The following is a 16,683-nucleotide window of genomic DNA, read 5'->3' as shown; positions in this document are numbered from 1 at the left end:
AGTTAATAAATGATGTGACAGTATCATTTATTTAACAAGTTAGCTGTAGGCTACATGCTTTCTTGCAGCCCTAGAGGCCTATAGAGCCTTAAACACCTTTTATTGGTCTTTTTTTTTTAATTTGCCTTTGGAACGGATCCATGCTTTATAGTCGGCAAAGATATGGTGTACGTTTACAGATGTACATAAATTGTGTCTATTTAGAGAAGACAGCAGGTATTTATATCTCTGTTTCAACATCAACCAGTCAACACTCACACATTCTTTGCCCCAATGTTGTATCGTTGAAATGGTTTTCCGGTGGAAAATTCCATTTTGAGAAATTAAGGCATACAGTCATACTGTCATACAGTACACACTATAGGGTGGTCCTCGACTAAAAACATTCTTACTTGATCAACAGGCATACCTTAAGAATTGATCAACTAATCGATTTGTTGATTCAACCAACTATAGTGTGTACTACTGTATCTGCATACCACCATTCAGAGGCCTGCCTTTTCAGGTCGTTGAGAACTGAACATTTGAATGTTGATTTCACAATGGCTACTAGAAGTAGACTGGCAGAATGAATGGTTAGATCAGAGTTTGTGTACATGTGGGAAAAAAAGCATATCATTCCCTAATTGTAGATACTGTATGCTATTTTTACAATACCAGTGTGTGACGGATAACACGTTTTAATCGCTGAATGAATAATAATTTGTATACAATAAAACTGCAATGTGTAATTACAATATGAAAGCTCTGTTGAAACACTGGCCCTGACAAGACATTAAAGGCTGTATACCATTACCCTTGGTGGTAAAACACTGATGATACAGTATGTGCAAACATAGCCTATTAAAACAATTTTTCATCATCTGGAAGGCTTTTCAAAGCCTTGCATTTTTAACTGTGATGGGCTAAGAAAGTGGTAAAGGTAAACTTCCTACAAAAAAGTGAATATGTAAAATCCTCTGCAGCTAAAGATTAGCTGATCTCTTATTTGTTTTCCAAGTTGTGTCTTTTATCTAAAGGCCTATTCATACTCCAGTTTTAGGTGATAAGGTGACCACTGAAACGGTGGTTAGTAAAAACAGAGAGATGTGCTGGGGTGAGCGGTGAGTTTTGATTGATTGACTGAAGTATTTATTAACAGTTTGCAGAATGACAGTAGCCTACATTTCAAGCGCAACTCGATACAAAAACTGTTAACTGTGAGTTGACGACCACCAATAAAGCACCATACACTTGTTTACAAGAGGGTCCACCTTGTTCAATTCATCATAACATTTAGAGACAAACAAAGATACACTTCTGCATAGCCAAAAAACAGGAAATCATCATAAAGGAGGTAAAAAAAAGGGAAAAGAAAACGTATACAGTGAGGGGAAGAAGAGTGTTTACAGTTTACAGTAGTTTTCAGTGGTCACCTTATCACTTAAAACTGGAGTACGAATAGGCCTTAAATGTATTCATGTGTGGATGATGCGTTGGAGTGAAATATAGAGACGAATAGTTGATATTGTGTTATTTTATCCATTCGTAACTATGGAAGTGTGCAGAATTGTGACCGAATGGACCCGTCTTATTTGGTAGAAAGTACTATAAAGCATTCCTTTGTAAACTGTATACAGTAACAGTATATACTAATTGAATGTCCTGATCTCTTGACCTGTTCTTTTCAATAACACCTGCTAATTTATTATCGGCATCTTTATACGGCATCATCCCAATGGCTGTTTTCAATCGAGTCTTGCTTTTTATTTTGGGTTAATTTGGTTACATTTATACATTCATGTATTGAATTAAATTGCAGGATTTATTTCACTATGCTCATACTGTATATCCCAGTAACCATTGTTCGTTGCATCTTTCGTGACTGCCTGTATCATAGTTGACCTGTATCATACATTTCATTTGGTAAATTACCAAATTAAATCTGTTTTTATAGGCCTATAGTCTCTAGTCTGCTACAACTAAAACATGGTTCTCTTAACAGCAGTCAGCAGAGGTAGAGAGTTGAACCATAAATAGATCCTGGCTTCAATTAAATCACTGGAAATTGAAGCCTGCGTGCATTTTAGGTTTCTCCCTCAAATCATTCATTCATGCACGCGCGCACACACGCACGCACGCGTACACACGCACGCAGTCGGCTTCGGAGGAACCGCCCACCTCAAGGGACCGTCGCTCAAAGTCGACCCACAGGGGAAAACGTAGGTGAGGACTGAGGTGGACCTCCATAAGATTGGGTTTTTAGCTCCTATCGCCTGGGTGGATGAATACGTGATGATTGGCTAGTTGGTTGGTTGTCAGGCAACCATTGATGAGAAGAAAACAATTGTCTTGATGTGCATCATTAGGTAACATTGTAGAAATCACATCAACCAGTTTTTTCATTGGTTAGAATTGAGCCTATATAAAGGGTCTGCATTTATCGATTCTTTATTTGGTGATTATTCTATTGCTGTTTTGATAAATCAAATCATGTAGAATCATGCTTTTTGTTATCTATTTTTGTTAATAGTCTACCAACAAGATCCTATTGATTTATTTTGTTCATATAGCCTATAGTCCCTATACTGTAATCACTTAAAGGTCGCCTACACCCATTTTCAACTCTTCATATAGCCCTAATTGGTCCCTAATCTCCTCCTTATTTTTGTGTCTACTGCACTGTGTCTCTAGAGGAGGGCATTTCATAAACCCGCCTACCAGTGACATCCTCGATGCGGAATCCTAAAGCTAATAGAAACTCCAGGCTTTCTATTCCTGGAAAGTTATAGCATTCTAAAATGGAAGCCATTGTTCTCGTGTAAAAGAAAAGTCCTAGTATGATGTAACTGGTGAGCAGTGGCATTCTGACTGAGACACAGAGTGTCTGTCATTTCTCGACCGTTTCGGATGCGGGGTGGCTCGCCGGAACCGGGCCGCGACCCTGGCCGCGACCCTGTGGGTCTGGAACTTTTTGGGGAACCCCCCGGGGACCCACACATGGAGTTGCACCACTCACTTTACACGGGTGTGATTTTTTATTTACTGTCAAATGTACACTTTTAGGGAGGGGTTTGGGTCTTGGGGTTAGGAGGGTTTGTGTTTGTCCTGTGTTTGTTTAAAAAAAAAATGTTTTTACTATAGGCTACTTAGTTTGAAGACTCTCTACAGGAGCACTCATTCAAGGTTTCTTCGACTATGCATGCACCTCATGGTATACCATAGCACCACAAAGGCCATAAACACAATTAAGGCACCAGACATCCCAAAACAAGCTGGTCAGGTTACTGCTTGGCCTCCCTCACTGCAACAAGACGATAAGAGTACACACACAGCAACTTGTAATGCGCCTGGTCTACAAGATAGCTACTACGCCACAAAGACACATGTATACCTGTTAAACTGTATACTTCTGTCGACGCCATCCACGATCACACAACAACACCAGAGGGAGTTACACAGATCACGTTCGATTGATTGATTGATTGAAATCTTTATTAACAGTTTGCAGAATTACAGTACATTTCAAGCACAAACTCAATACAAAGACTGTTAACTGTGAGTGGACGACCCAATTAAGCCTTACACTTGTTTACAACAGGGTCCACATTGTTCAATTCATCAAAACATTTAGAGACAAACAAATAAACCCAGATTTGACTCAAACAAGGGGCTAAATGGGTGTTCCACAAAAGGATTGTGAATCCCTATAAACTCTCCTTCAAAACCACTCTCAAAGAGCACTTTACAGGTGGCTGCAATTCGAAACTGACCCCAGTAAAAATCGTAAAAGTCCCCTTCCCCCCTTTACTGTACACATTATTATTATTATTATTAGGGATCAAGCCCTTATTGTTTCCGTGAGGATTCCGCCATTATTTGCTGTTTGTTTTGGCAGTTCTGTGCTGTCGCTTTCGACAAAATTCCACAATATTGCAGAGGGCCGTGACGATCCCTCAGGAACTGAAGCTCTCACAGTCATTCGTCAAAAAGACCTCTGACCTTTAGATCTCGACCAATGAGTCAATGTTAACCCACTTTTTCGGATGTCAGTATAAAAAGCTGACGTCATCTCTGGTCTCCAATCAGTGAACGACACACTAGTGAACACAGAACCTGATTGCAGCTTTCAGCCAGTATCATGCCATGTCGGGGACAAGAACAGCTACAAACATAATGTTCGTTATTTCATGTAGAAAGTAACGCCTCATTTGGAAGGCGATAGTATGATCTATCATGTCTTCGGATGACATCTTCACGCCTGTATTACATGACTCTACTTATATGGCGTATAGCTTCTCAGCACCACTCCTATGCCCAGCTTTGTCTGTTTGTGAGAACACAAACGAAACTGATGATTGGCTGATCACCCCATAGCGATGATTTGATTGGCTGAGCAAAGTAGCCTTACATAATTGAGGATGAAAGTGAGGGCAGAAAAGTGAAGACGCCAACTTAAAGCCGGAATGACACTGATGATTTGATTGGCTGAGCACGGAATGTGATGTATGATGATATGAGTGCCCCTGCATGTGAGTGTGATTTCATTCTTTTTGGGCGTATAGCTGCTTGCAGCTATATTTATTTATTATTATTATTATGCATAGTACTGTATATTTGTATGTCATTAAATCTCAATAAAACTTTTAATAAAGTTTTCAATGAATAAATCAATCAATCAATCCTCGTTTATCTTCCTAGCTGTGACAATCCTTCAATATAAATTATGTTAAAAATATGAAGGACTGTCTTCAATGAGTCAATCACAAGCGCGCGAGGCCGTTCTTCCGGGCGATGGGATCCAGAGATAGACAGCCAAAAACGTGTCCGTGTTTTTAAGGGATCGTCCGTCAAAGTGTTGACGTTGGACAAAGCAAAGATGACCGGTGTCAACGAACCAACAGCAAACGGCTATATTATTATTAGTATTATTCATTACAATTCAGTTCAAGGGAGCTTGATTGGCATGAGAAGAGAAAACATACGTTTACATCGCCATAGCAAGTGTCAAAATATAATAAAAACTGTTGAAAATTGAGAAAGTAGGCTATATACAGACAGTTGGATGGGGTACATTTGCAATGTTATTATTATTAAATGATACATCATAATACACCATGATAGGTCGTTTTTCTATTGATAATGTCATTTGTGGACATTCCCTGTGAGGTAGGGGTTGGGGGGTGGGTGGTCGTGGTGGCCCCCTCCTCTGATTCAGAGGTTTGGAATTTGCATCTGATTGCTGTTTGTCAACCAATGATTTGACTCTGCGACCGTGAACACGCCTTTACATGAGACACAAGACACACAATGTAACCTCTGGATCAACACGCGCACATACGCACACACAGTGCACACACACACATACACGCTGACACACACACACACGCACTGGCAGTACACTATTACGCCGCCGCACCGCACGCCGATGCGGGGATATTTATTACAACATTTAGTTTTGATTCAAGAAAACTAAAACGTTTTTTGGATATTAAAGTAGGGGGGAAATCGGGAATGTTTCTTCCGGTTCCCAAGAGTGCAAAAACAAAACGGAAGCTGATTCGGTAAGTTTATATCTCTTGTTATTTGTATTTATTTACAGTATTTTTTTTTTTTTTGGTAGGCTACACTGGGAAAAGACTCGCGACGCGATTCTATAAGTTCCGCCGTTTTCTTCGGTCGCACAGACATCATCACAGCTTGCTTGCATGATATGTTACCGTTGGGTTGTATTGATTGATTGCATGTGTGCAGAATAGGCTATCAATACTTTATAGACAACATGCATAACCTCCTCTGCCTTGTGTCACCGGCGTTGCATGTTATTTTAACGAATGCTGAATTATTCAATCAGCTTGTCTCGCTGACTCATTTAATCAGCGTCTCTGTGTGGTTTATTGGCGACATTTAGTGATAAAGCAGTATGGTGATGGCAATGTTTGCTTCTGAGGAGGGTTAATGTCTTTTCAATTTGTTCTCTTATCACCACGGCAGCGAAACGGATCGCAGTCGCACTGTAGACTACAAAAGCAAGCACAACGAGCCAGTTCATATTGTTATGAAGCCTACAGTGGGCTTTTTGTTGACATCTTCGCCATTTGTTTACGCCTGCTAGAATATTTGAGACTGTGATCAGTGGTTCTCAACATTGTCATGTCAAGGACCCCCACATTCATGTAGGCTATTTTGATGCCGTGGAACCCCATGGTTTTCCTCCTCCATATGAGAGCATTAGTGTAAAGATATTTCTACAGTATTCCAAATGTATCAAACATTGTCAAGATTTGAACAGTTTCGAAAATAGCAGATTTACAAGCTCACACATTTCTTTCAAACTGATTTTGATGCTATATTAACCACATTTGCTGACCCTCTGGATCCCTTTGAATGACCCCTTTGGGGGTCCCCAGACCCCACTTTGAGAACCTACTCCTATAGATTGATTAGCCTATAGACCTGCAGTCATTTTGAACAGGCCTGTCATATATATATTTATACGCTTGTAGATCAGTGGTATATACTTCTAGTTCATGTCAAGGACCCCTACATTGATGGTGTAACCGTAATAGGAGAAGTCTTTAGAAAATAGCAGACGTATACGTATACCTGTAGACCATGTTTTTAAACTGCTTGTCATTTTGCCGCGGGGACCCCCTGGAACCACCTCAACTCAAGGAGCCCCAGGGGGGTCCCCACTAGACCCCACTTTGAAAACCAGTGACGTATAGGACAAGTTGTTGTCGGCAAGTGACGCCGCCCTATAACCTACTGCAGACTAGTCCTTTAAAACCAGGAAAGCATATCTGTCATTTAATATTGTAGCGTTTAAAAAAATAGCAGATCTACAAGCTCACAAGCGCGTCACTTGCGAGCTTGTGTACACATCAGCTATTTTTGAAGATTTTTTGGAAAAATCTTGAAACATGTGAGAACTCCTGGTTTTATAGAAGAAGGCATTCGTAGAATTGGCCTCTGCCCTATCAGGTATTGATGCAGGAGCACAAGCCTCGATCGCAGCCGTTCCCAAACTGTGGTGCGTCGTGCACCCCTTGGGGCTTGGGGTGCACTACGGCCTAAAAGGTTTGGGAACCACTGGTACTACTGTTCCCAAACTGTGGTGCGTCGTGCACCCCTTGGGGCTTGGGGTGCACGGCCTAAAAGGTTTGGGAACCACTGGTACAGTACAGTACTACTGTATGAATGAGGCTACATGCTGTTGCTGTATACAGGAGTACAGAGCACATACAGCTGACAACACAATGGACCATGTATGTGGCTGTGCCAGGCCTGTGGTTAGCTGTATATTTATTTACTTGGAACTGGGAAATTCACCTCAAATCGCCTTTATTATTTGGCTCAATTGTCTTGAGATTCGCAATCCATTGTTTTGAAACGTTTTTTTTTAGCAGCAGGGAACACTAATCATTTAACAGATAATGTTGCCACATAAATAGAAACACACTGGTCTCGTTGATGGAATGTATTGTAATCAAAATTCACCAGCATCTGGCTATTGGTTTGTGGGTCTTCTTGCCCTGGGCACAGCGCAGCAAAACGTGTGTGTGTGTGTGTGTGTGTGTGTGTGTGTGTGCAACTGTGCACGCATCGTGCGTGCGTGCGACGTGCGTGCGTGGTGCATGTGTGCGTGCAAGCTCGAGAGAATGTATGGTGTCTTTGAGAAACCCAGGAAGCTGTTTTGAAACGATTTTGCCTCACAATTTGCATGATCTGATGCAAAACTCTGTCTTCTATCTCACATCCCATCACGGATTGCAGATTTGGCGGGCCCAAACCTATATAACAGCATTTACTCCGTAAAATCCGTAAAAAAGAAAAAAAAGCAGCAGCAGCATGGAAACTGGTTTTCCATGTAAAAATGTCATTTCTAACGGCAGTTAACAGTGGCAATCGCAGTTTAATGTCACAAATTGAAGAGGAAACCGATTGTTTTGTAAGTGGAGGGCCTTTAGTTAGTTATGAAAGTGTGCCCTGTGCATGTTCACATTATCTAGAGACATGAGAACGTTAAAGCCACACGCAGCTGTCGTAGGGGGAAGCCTATTCTGCAGGGTTATCGTATGAAATATTTACTTTTCATGCCTGTGTTGTACATGTCAAGGTGCAAGAGTATAGTTACACAACTCTTTGAGCGTACAGCCCCGATAAAAAGAGATCGGCTGAACGATTGCTGAGCTTGTTCCTATATCAAAACCATGCGGTATAGTCTCAACACCACTTAAGCCCTATACGTTATGCTTCGGGTCATTCGGAAACCCTAGCAGATCTGTATATAACCTTGTAGATCTGCTATTATTTTCCAAAGACTGTGAGAATCTTGCCGTGCCCAAATAGGGAATCCAGGGTTATTGTTGGTTAATGTGCAACTTTGCACCCTGCAGTGTGATTAGCAATGAAATACTTTTAGCCTGGACCCGGGGCCCTCTCCTCCCAGCCACTTTAGAGGCTCGCCTAGGAATCGCTATACGCTAATCTGTGTTGGACACAGTTGTGGTTGTGCCTATCCTTTCTGTCGGGTTGGGGAAACCTCATATGTCCAAAAAACTGGACAACTGTTATACTTTTCAGGATTTCAAATTAAAAAAACGGCAAAAAATATTCAGGATCTGCAACTTTTTGATGCTTTGGCCGATGCGGCGGCACGACCCTGTATTATGATCAAATAATAATAGGGGCATTCATTTACGAGAAAAAAAAAATAGAATAGTAGAATATGGAGTTAAGAGGTTTCCTTCTACCCGACAGCAACAATGTCGATCATGTCCTTCATTATAGGCGAAAAGTTGCAAAGTATAAAGGCCGATTCATGCTCCTATATTTTAGAACCGAGTAAAAGTCGGTTCGGCGCTGTAGAGCCTGCAATGTGTCGTCATTTGAGGTTCGGGGGGGGGGGGGGGGGGCGGGTATACCGTCCTAAAGTCGTCTCTTCGGTGCTACTGAAAATTTCCGACGAGCCGAAATCATTTCGGCACTACAGCGCCGAAACAGCGGTAAAATAGGAGTATGATGAATCGGCCCAATATGACACGAATCTGCGTTGCGTCGAGAACTTGTCGATCTCGCTATCGTGTCACAACGGTTTCCCGGGAGGAAAGGTAATAAAATAATGCATGTTCGATCATTGCATTGGAAAGGTAATCGACGCGAATCGTGAGGTGAATAATGTATATATATGCCTTGGCCTGCTGCACTGGGGAGTGGAGAGAGCGGAGAGAGAGAGAGAGAGAGAGAGACCTGCCTCGAATAGGAGGAGGGGGATTTTGGGGCTGTTATTGGTCCCCTTTCTTGGATTAGAAACGTATGGTTGGCGATCAAGTTCAGCTCTTAAAGGGCCTCCACTGGCCGTGTCTCTCTCTCTGTGCATAATGAAAAGCTCTGACTTTAATGAATAACATGCCTTGTTATGAAACCCCCCCCCCCCAGTTTTTTCCATCCTGTATGTATGTGGACACGGTGGCCATTGATACGTTTACGTTTCAGGCGTGTCCTCCTGTCGATGTTTACGTCCTCCTCCTCGGACTGACTGGACGGGTGATCACGTACTGTAGGGGAGCAGGGTTTTTTTTTCTTTTTACTCAAGGACACTTTGACAGGACAGTTGCAGATCGATCTCGTACGCATTTCTATTTCCTATTACACGACAGTGTCTGTAAAAGTCAAGGGGGGGGGGGGGGGCATCATGCCATCCAGAGGTTTCATGAATGAATGCAGGAAGAAAGGTTGTTCTCTATTACGGAATCTCCAAAGGAAACAATGTGTTTTGTTGTTTCCCCGTCAAAGACATTCAAGAACATTAAAAACAGAAACGGTTTTGTTTCGTACTGTTTATACTTTATAGTACTTCTTTTTTTTCCCTCTTCCACGGCTACTGTTTTCGCGGCGGGAGTGATTCTATATCATTGTCACAGCACACATTTTTAAGTCCCTGTGTGTGTGCGTGCGTGTGTGTGTGTGTGTGTGTGTGTGTGTGTGTTCCTGCCACCTGACATGGCCAAATAAGCCTGTGTGCCACTCGTTTTAATTGTATTTACAATTTTCTATCACGGCAAAAAAAGCAGAAGCTCAGACACGAGAGGCGTGTGTTTGTGGTGGTGTTTTGCTGACTAAGTGAACGCCCGGCTTGTTTGTTTGTTGTTTGTATGTATGTACGAATTCACACTTGCGTGTTTATTTTAGCCCGAGATGTTTCCGCATGAATGAATGGAAGCTCTCGTTCCCCTTCTTTTTTTTACACCCACCATGAAATGAGACACGGTTGCGTCTGTTTTTTAAAGTAGGTTTACAAGCACAAATACACCAATTCAATTCATTCATGTTCCCCATGTCATCGCTGAGAGGCTAATCCCAAGCCCCGGGATATTTGCAGAGCCTTTTGGATGCTGTGAGTGACTGACTGAGGACTTGTAACTTGTGCAGTCTTTTGCCAGCCAGGCAGTTCAGGCATGACTGAAACATTTGCAGTCACACACACTGAAGTGTTTGGCCTATGAGCTTAGTTACTCATTGTGAGCGTGTGAGCGTGTGTGTGTGTGTGTGTGTGTGTGTGTGTGTGTGTGTGTGTGTGTGTGTGTGTGTGTGTGTGTGTGTGTGTGTGTGTGTGTGCGCGCACGTGTGCGAGAGAGAGAGAGTATGTGAGACTGACAGATGGACTTACGCAAGTATGCTAGTAATATATAAATTATATATTACTACCTTACTTGCGTAAGTCCATAAAGTGTGAAAACCTAAAAAGGGTGTATAAATAGCATCAGTACACATCAGAGTGTAGTGGGCGATAATAGGCTAAGATATAATACAATTTAAAATAATTTAACCTTCCTTTAATATCTATTGCAGCCAAAAAAGAAATGTGTGTAAAAAAAAATATATATATAGTATTTTAGATTTCTTACAGAATAAAGATGACTTAAAAGTTAGCGAACAAATATACAACAACGTATAGCCTAAATAAGAGGCCATTGTTATGTGGTGAACTGTGACAATTCTGTGTATAGTAATTCAAAACATATTTGTACAAGGACTTTGTGCAAATATATACTATAGACATAAGCTTTAAATAGATACACATAGATACTTAATTTGTCCTTGCGGAAATTTGTTTTGTGGCACAGCAGTCATCGGCATACAAAAAACAAACAACACATATTATACACAATACAAACAGATCACACAATATACATGACAATACTTCACACACAGCTCCTCTCTTGCAGAGAGGGAAAGACAAACAAAGGGCTACCATATTATAGTTCCAAAAGGCATGACATTGCACTGTACGTTTTATGCACAGAACTGAGACGGGGCCTGCTTATTCATATAAGTCCTATATATTTATGGGAACAAACGATGTAAAAGCCCTATAGCCTGCAAGTGAAGGTACTGTGGTACTGGAAGATGGTATTGGCTGTGTAACGGGTGCATTCTGTCCCTATATAGCAATAGCTTTTGCCTTCCTGAGTATACCCTGAGTACCTGAGTGTAAGCTTGTGTGATGTTTAATTTTGATCCAAACGGTATTTTTATTTTTTTAAAGTTGTTATGAGAAGTTTGTGTGTTTTTTAAATGTCAATGTTCAAAATGGTCTATACACAGTTCACAGACAGGCAGAGGGAATTGTGGTTGTGCCAACTAAGTGCCCTCTGCCTGTCAGACGAATGTGTCATTTGCCATGTCTTTTCTTTTCAAGAAAATCACATACCCCTCAAAAAATGTCAGCAAAATATTGTTGCAGTAAAAGGGCATGTGGTGTCTTTGTTTTGCCGTGTGTGTGTGTGCTCTGTACAATATCGCCTGATTCATGCATTGCTTGGGTTGGCCTTAAAATAACCGATCTACAAGCTCACCACACGATCAGCTGTTTTTTAGGTACAACGGGGCCTTTAAATTAAGATTCCCCTCCTGGCTTTGAAAAGCGGAAAGCGAAAACAAGGCGTGGGTTGAGTTCAGGTTGGCCCGTTTTCAGCTGTTCTTTTGCCAGAATCCACATTTCTCAACGACGAGGCTGTCTGGCACGTGAGCTATTTACAGTGTTTCTCCTGCCAAAAAAAAAAAAAAAAAAAAAAGAAATCCAGGAGTTACTTCACTCAGTGGGACCGGAGCCATGAGGGAAACCCAGGCAGTGACGTCGTATATAAGCACACAGGGAGAGAGAGAGAGAGAGAGGGTAGCTCCAAGCAGGGATCTCTCACGGCGCGGAGATGCCGCGCATGGCGCTCCCATGCTGCGCCTAACATGAATGTTAAATGTAGTACTGTCAACTTTTTAGGATGTTTCTCTCTCTGGAGAGAAGCTCGTCAAAGCTCCAATGCCCAGCAGTAGGCGCCTTAATCTCCTTTCCAGCGCCATACACCCGTCCCTCCGTCCTTCAAACCAACCCGTCTTGTGCTTCTCGTGTGTCCGTCCGACCCCCCCCCCCCCCCCCCCTCTAATGGAATATTAAAATACTGTAACAGAGCCCCCCTGGGGGGGGGGGGGGGGGGGCAAATTCATTTTTATTTCCCCTTATATATAACAACATGATACGATATGAAGCAGATCCCATTCTGACGGGACAGCTTTGGGCTCGGAGGGGGGGGGGGGGGGGGGGGGGGGGGGGCTGTCAGCGCAGTGCCAGGGGGGGGGGGGGGGTGAACGGGGTCCTTACTGAGCTATCCTTGTATCCGTCTGCCCAGATACTGCGCTCACCACGACTCAGCGTGTCCCTCCTCCTCACTCCTCATGCACCGAAAGGTTTATTTGCGTTTTGATATTTGCTGCTGCTGCGTCGACTCGACGACGGGCCCCGGACGGTGGTGGAGGAGCCGGAGCCCGGAGCCGAGGCTTTTGGGATATGTGGGGAGAAATTGGCAGCCTGCCCAAAGCAATGAAATCATAAGCGGCTTGTCCATGGCTCCCCCCCCCCTCTCCCAACCCCACCCCACCCCACCCCACCACCGAACACACACACACCCGGCTCGCATCCGTCCGCACAACACCACCGGTCGGTTTGCATGATGATGTGTCAGTGTTTTTTTTCATTGGGGCAAAAAAAAAACACATGTCCCCCCCCCCCCCCCGTTCTACCGCGTTGTGGGTTTTCAATACGGTGGTGGTGGTGGTGGGGTGGTGTTTTTGTATAGACCTAAAAAAAAAACGTTGTGTTCTGGGTGTCTCCATAGCTGATTAGCCCATTCTGACCTGAGATCAGATTCTAAAAAATGTCTTCTACGTCCTGACAGTTTTCTTAATAAAAAGCTATGTTTCTATGTCGGTCGTTCTTCGATTTCTTCAAAAATAGCAGACTTATACAAGCTCGTAGCGCGCCACTCGGTGGCGCGCTACGAGCTTGTGTAGATCTGCTATTTTTCAATAGCTAAAAGCATAACACAACGCTATAACACCAAAAGGAGGTTCCCGCGCAGAATGGATTATAGAGCTGCTTTGTCGTCCCCAACACGCAGATTACATCCACACCAGCTTTATGTTCTCTCTGCACTCGTCCTACTATAATACTAGGACAAAAGACTTTGATTGCAAAAAGATTACAATGCAACGACATTCATCGCCTCCCCTCCCCCCCCTGTCACACGCTCTCACACCAACAAGTTAATCCAGTTTGGGGGGCATTCATTCAGTAAGGTAATAAGGATCTACCTCAAGGCGCTGAAACAGCCCCTCCCTTCCCCTACCTCGGTCCTCCTGACAACATCCCAGAGAGACCCCTCCTCCCTCCCTCCCTGACGGCACCCGCAAATCAGTCATCGTCGTATATATGAATATATATGATTATGTGATCAATGTTTGCCTTCCCCTCGTCAGTTTGATTAGTACACAGAGGCCCAATATCCGCCTCGTCGCCGATTGTTGTGCGTAAAGGGCGCCTGAGAGCAAATATAGCCTTAGTATCAACTGCGGTTTCATTTAAAGATGTCATACGATATCTAGTAGTGTGTGACTTTCTCAGTTCTTCTCACCTGTTGTTGTGCTGTCGGAAACCTGCCATATATTACAGTGTGGGTTTTCAACATCTTAACCCCATTTTGACCTGGGAACGATTCTTGCCAAATGTCTTCTAATAAATCCTGCACTGTTTTCTTGGGAAAAAAGCGATGTTTTTCTATATATGTCGGTCGTTCTCATAAACACTTTCATGTCACTTTTTCACGGTTCTTCAAAAATATAGCAGACCTATACAAGCTCGTAGCGCTGCCACTCGAGTGGCGCGCTATGAGCTTGTAGATCTGCTATTTTATATACTTGGTTGACTGCAGAGTAATTTGATGTATTACCTTGTGTTGTTCTTGCTTATTGTAAATCGCTCTGGATTAAGAGTGTCTGCTATAAAGTGTCCCTTTTTTCGCCCTCCATAGTGTCAAATGTTGCCGAAAATAGCCGCTATATATTTGTAGACTATAGGATTGATGTGATCAGCTCTTATACATGTTGGCCTGTGTGTGTGTGTGTGTGAGACCCTGTGCTGTTGTTGGTCACGTTTATCTAATCCGTCACTTTAATTCCCTCAAATTCAGCACTTTGTCAATGTAGAGAGCCGAATAGATTTCGTTTCGTCGGCTCCGCGAACCGCTCGATGGGCCCCAGCCAATTACAGCCATTTTAACCCATTCTGCGCGGGAACCCCTTTTTGGTGTTAGCATCACGTCGTGCTTTAGCTATTGAAAAATAGCAGATCTACAAGCTCGTAGCGCGCCACCGAGTGGCGCGCTACGAGCTTGTATAGGTCTGCTATTTTTGAAAAATCGAAGAACAACTGACATTTCTTAAAATCTGATCTCAGGTCAGAATGGGTTAATCAGACTAGTGTAGTGTGTGTCCAGTGGAAACCTCGTATGAATCTGATCTCAGGTCAGAATGGGTTAATCTGATCGGCTGTCCCCTTTTCTATCGGCTGATTTGGGGGCATTTAATCTCATTCTCCTCCTTCTTGCCGTTCAATGCTGGGTGTGCTCTGGCTGGGTGCGCCCGATCAACGGATCAATGTTTTCCCCCGTAAACGTCCTGCTGGATTCATCAGTCGTCTCCAGCAGACTCCCAGCAGCAGATGTTCACAGCTCAGCCCGACAGGACTGTTTCCCCTCTCTCTCCTCTCTCACACACACACACACACACACACACACACACACACACACACACACACACAGACAGACAGACACAGACGTTGAAATATGTTGACGTAACCAGTGTTGTTCAATTAACTATAATAGGCTATAGATCAAGGAGCTTGTCTTGTCTTGAGGCGTATATATATATATATATGCGCTATGCTGGCAAGTGTGATATATATGTAGGCTTGTTTGGCTTAATTGCATTAAGATAAATTAGTACTGGTTTAAACTGTTTTTCCACCCATGAGTCCAGTCTTTTGTTCTGTCCGTTGTGTTGTTTGTTTAACCCATTCTAGGCGGGAATCCCTTTTGGTGTTATAGCATTACGTTATGCTTTATAGCTATTGAAAAATAGCAGATCTACAAGCTCATAGCGCGCCACCGAGTGGCGCGCTACGAGCTTGTAGAGTCTGCTATTTTTGAAAAATCGAAGAACGACTGACATGGAAACATAGCTTTTTCAGAAAACTGTCATTTTCAAACAAACATTTTTTTGAATCTGATCTCAGGTCAGAATGGATTAAACTCGGTCGCAATCAAAATTCTGTTGCTTGATAATAAAAATAAAAGAATCCCACTAATTTAATTTCAGTTAAGTGGATCAACCCCCCCCCCCCCCCCCCCCCCCTCCCCCTCCCCCCGGGCTTTGGAGGCTATAGATTAATTTATGGTATAGCTGCAGCTAATCAGATTTGTCGTGCACTATAGGGCATGGCTGTGTCGCTCACACAGGCTCCGGCCGGCGTGTATACGTGAGAGGTTCGGTCAGTCGGTGGGAAGTTGCGTGACCCGGCCTCTCTCTGCATGCAGCGACACTTCCTCAATGATCCTGTTGTTGGTATGTATGTGTAATGGTGGCTGAATGGGAGCTCTGTGTATGTGTTGTGTTGCCCTGGGAGGTATAATATAATGCTGGCAGGAATGTGAGAGGGGGGGGGGGGGGGGACCGCATGCTGCTATAATATACATGCAGGACGGTAGGACCCCGGCCAGGCCACTCTATATATACCATTTTTTTCTCCCTTTTTTATTTTTATCATCGTGTCGAGCCACTTCCTCGTCAACCGGTGCCACTATTACCACTATAACTGCATGGGCCTCCTCCTCCTCCGGTCCGGTTGCAAAAACCGTGATTTATGGCCACGGCAATTGGCGTTGGCGTTTTTTTTTTTGCATTCAACAGCAGCCGGAGGAGTATATAAGCCATTTTGACCTGGGAACGATTCTGGCAAAATGTCTTCTATAATAAATCCTGACTGTTTTCTTGAAAAGGCTGTTTTTTTCTATGTGTCAGTCGTTCTCAAACACTTTCATGTCACTTTTTCACGGTTCTTCAAAAAATAGCAGACCTATACAAGCTCATAGCGCGCCACTCGGTGGCGCGCTATGAGCTTGTAGATCTGCTATTTTTCAATAGCTAATGACACCAAAAGGGGTTCCCGGCTAAGATGGTATAAGGAGGAGAGAGGCTGATGACACACTGAGGAGCAGTGCATACCTGCAGCAGCACATGGGTTTGTTTTTGGGTGCATGGTTTCTTTCTGGCTACATGGTTATAATAACCTGTGACCTGTTTTTTTGGGGG

The sequence above is a fragment of the Protomyctophum bolini genome, assembly GCF_963924005.1.
Source record: "Protomyctophum bolini genome assembly, chromosome: 8".
Lineage (NCBI taxonomy): Eukaryota > Metazoa > Chordata > Actinopteri > Myctophiformes > Myctophidae > Protomyctophum > Protomyctophum bolini.
This window is presented reverse-complemented; position numbering follows the sequence as displayed.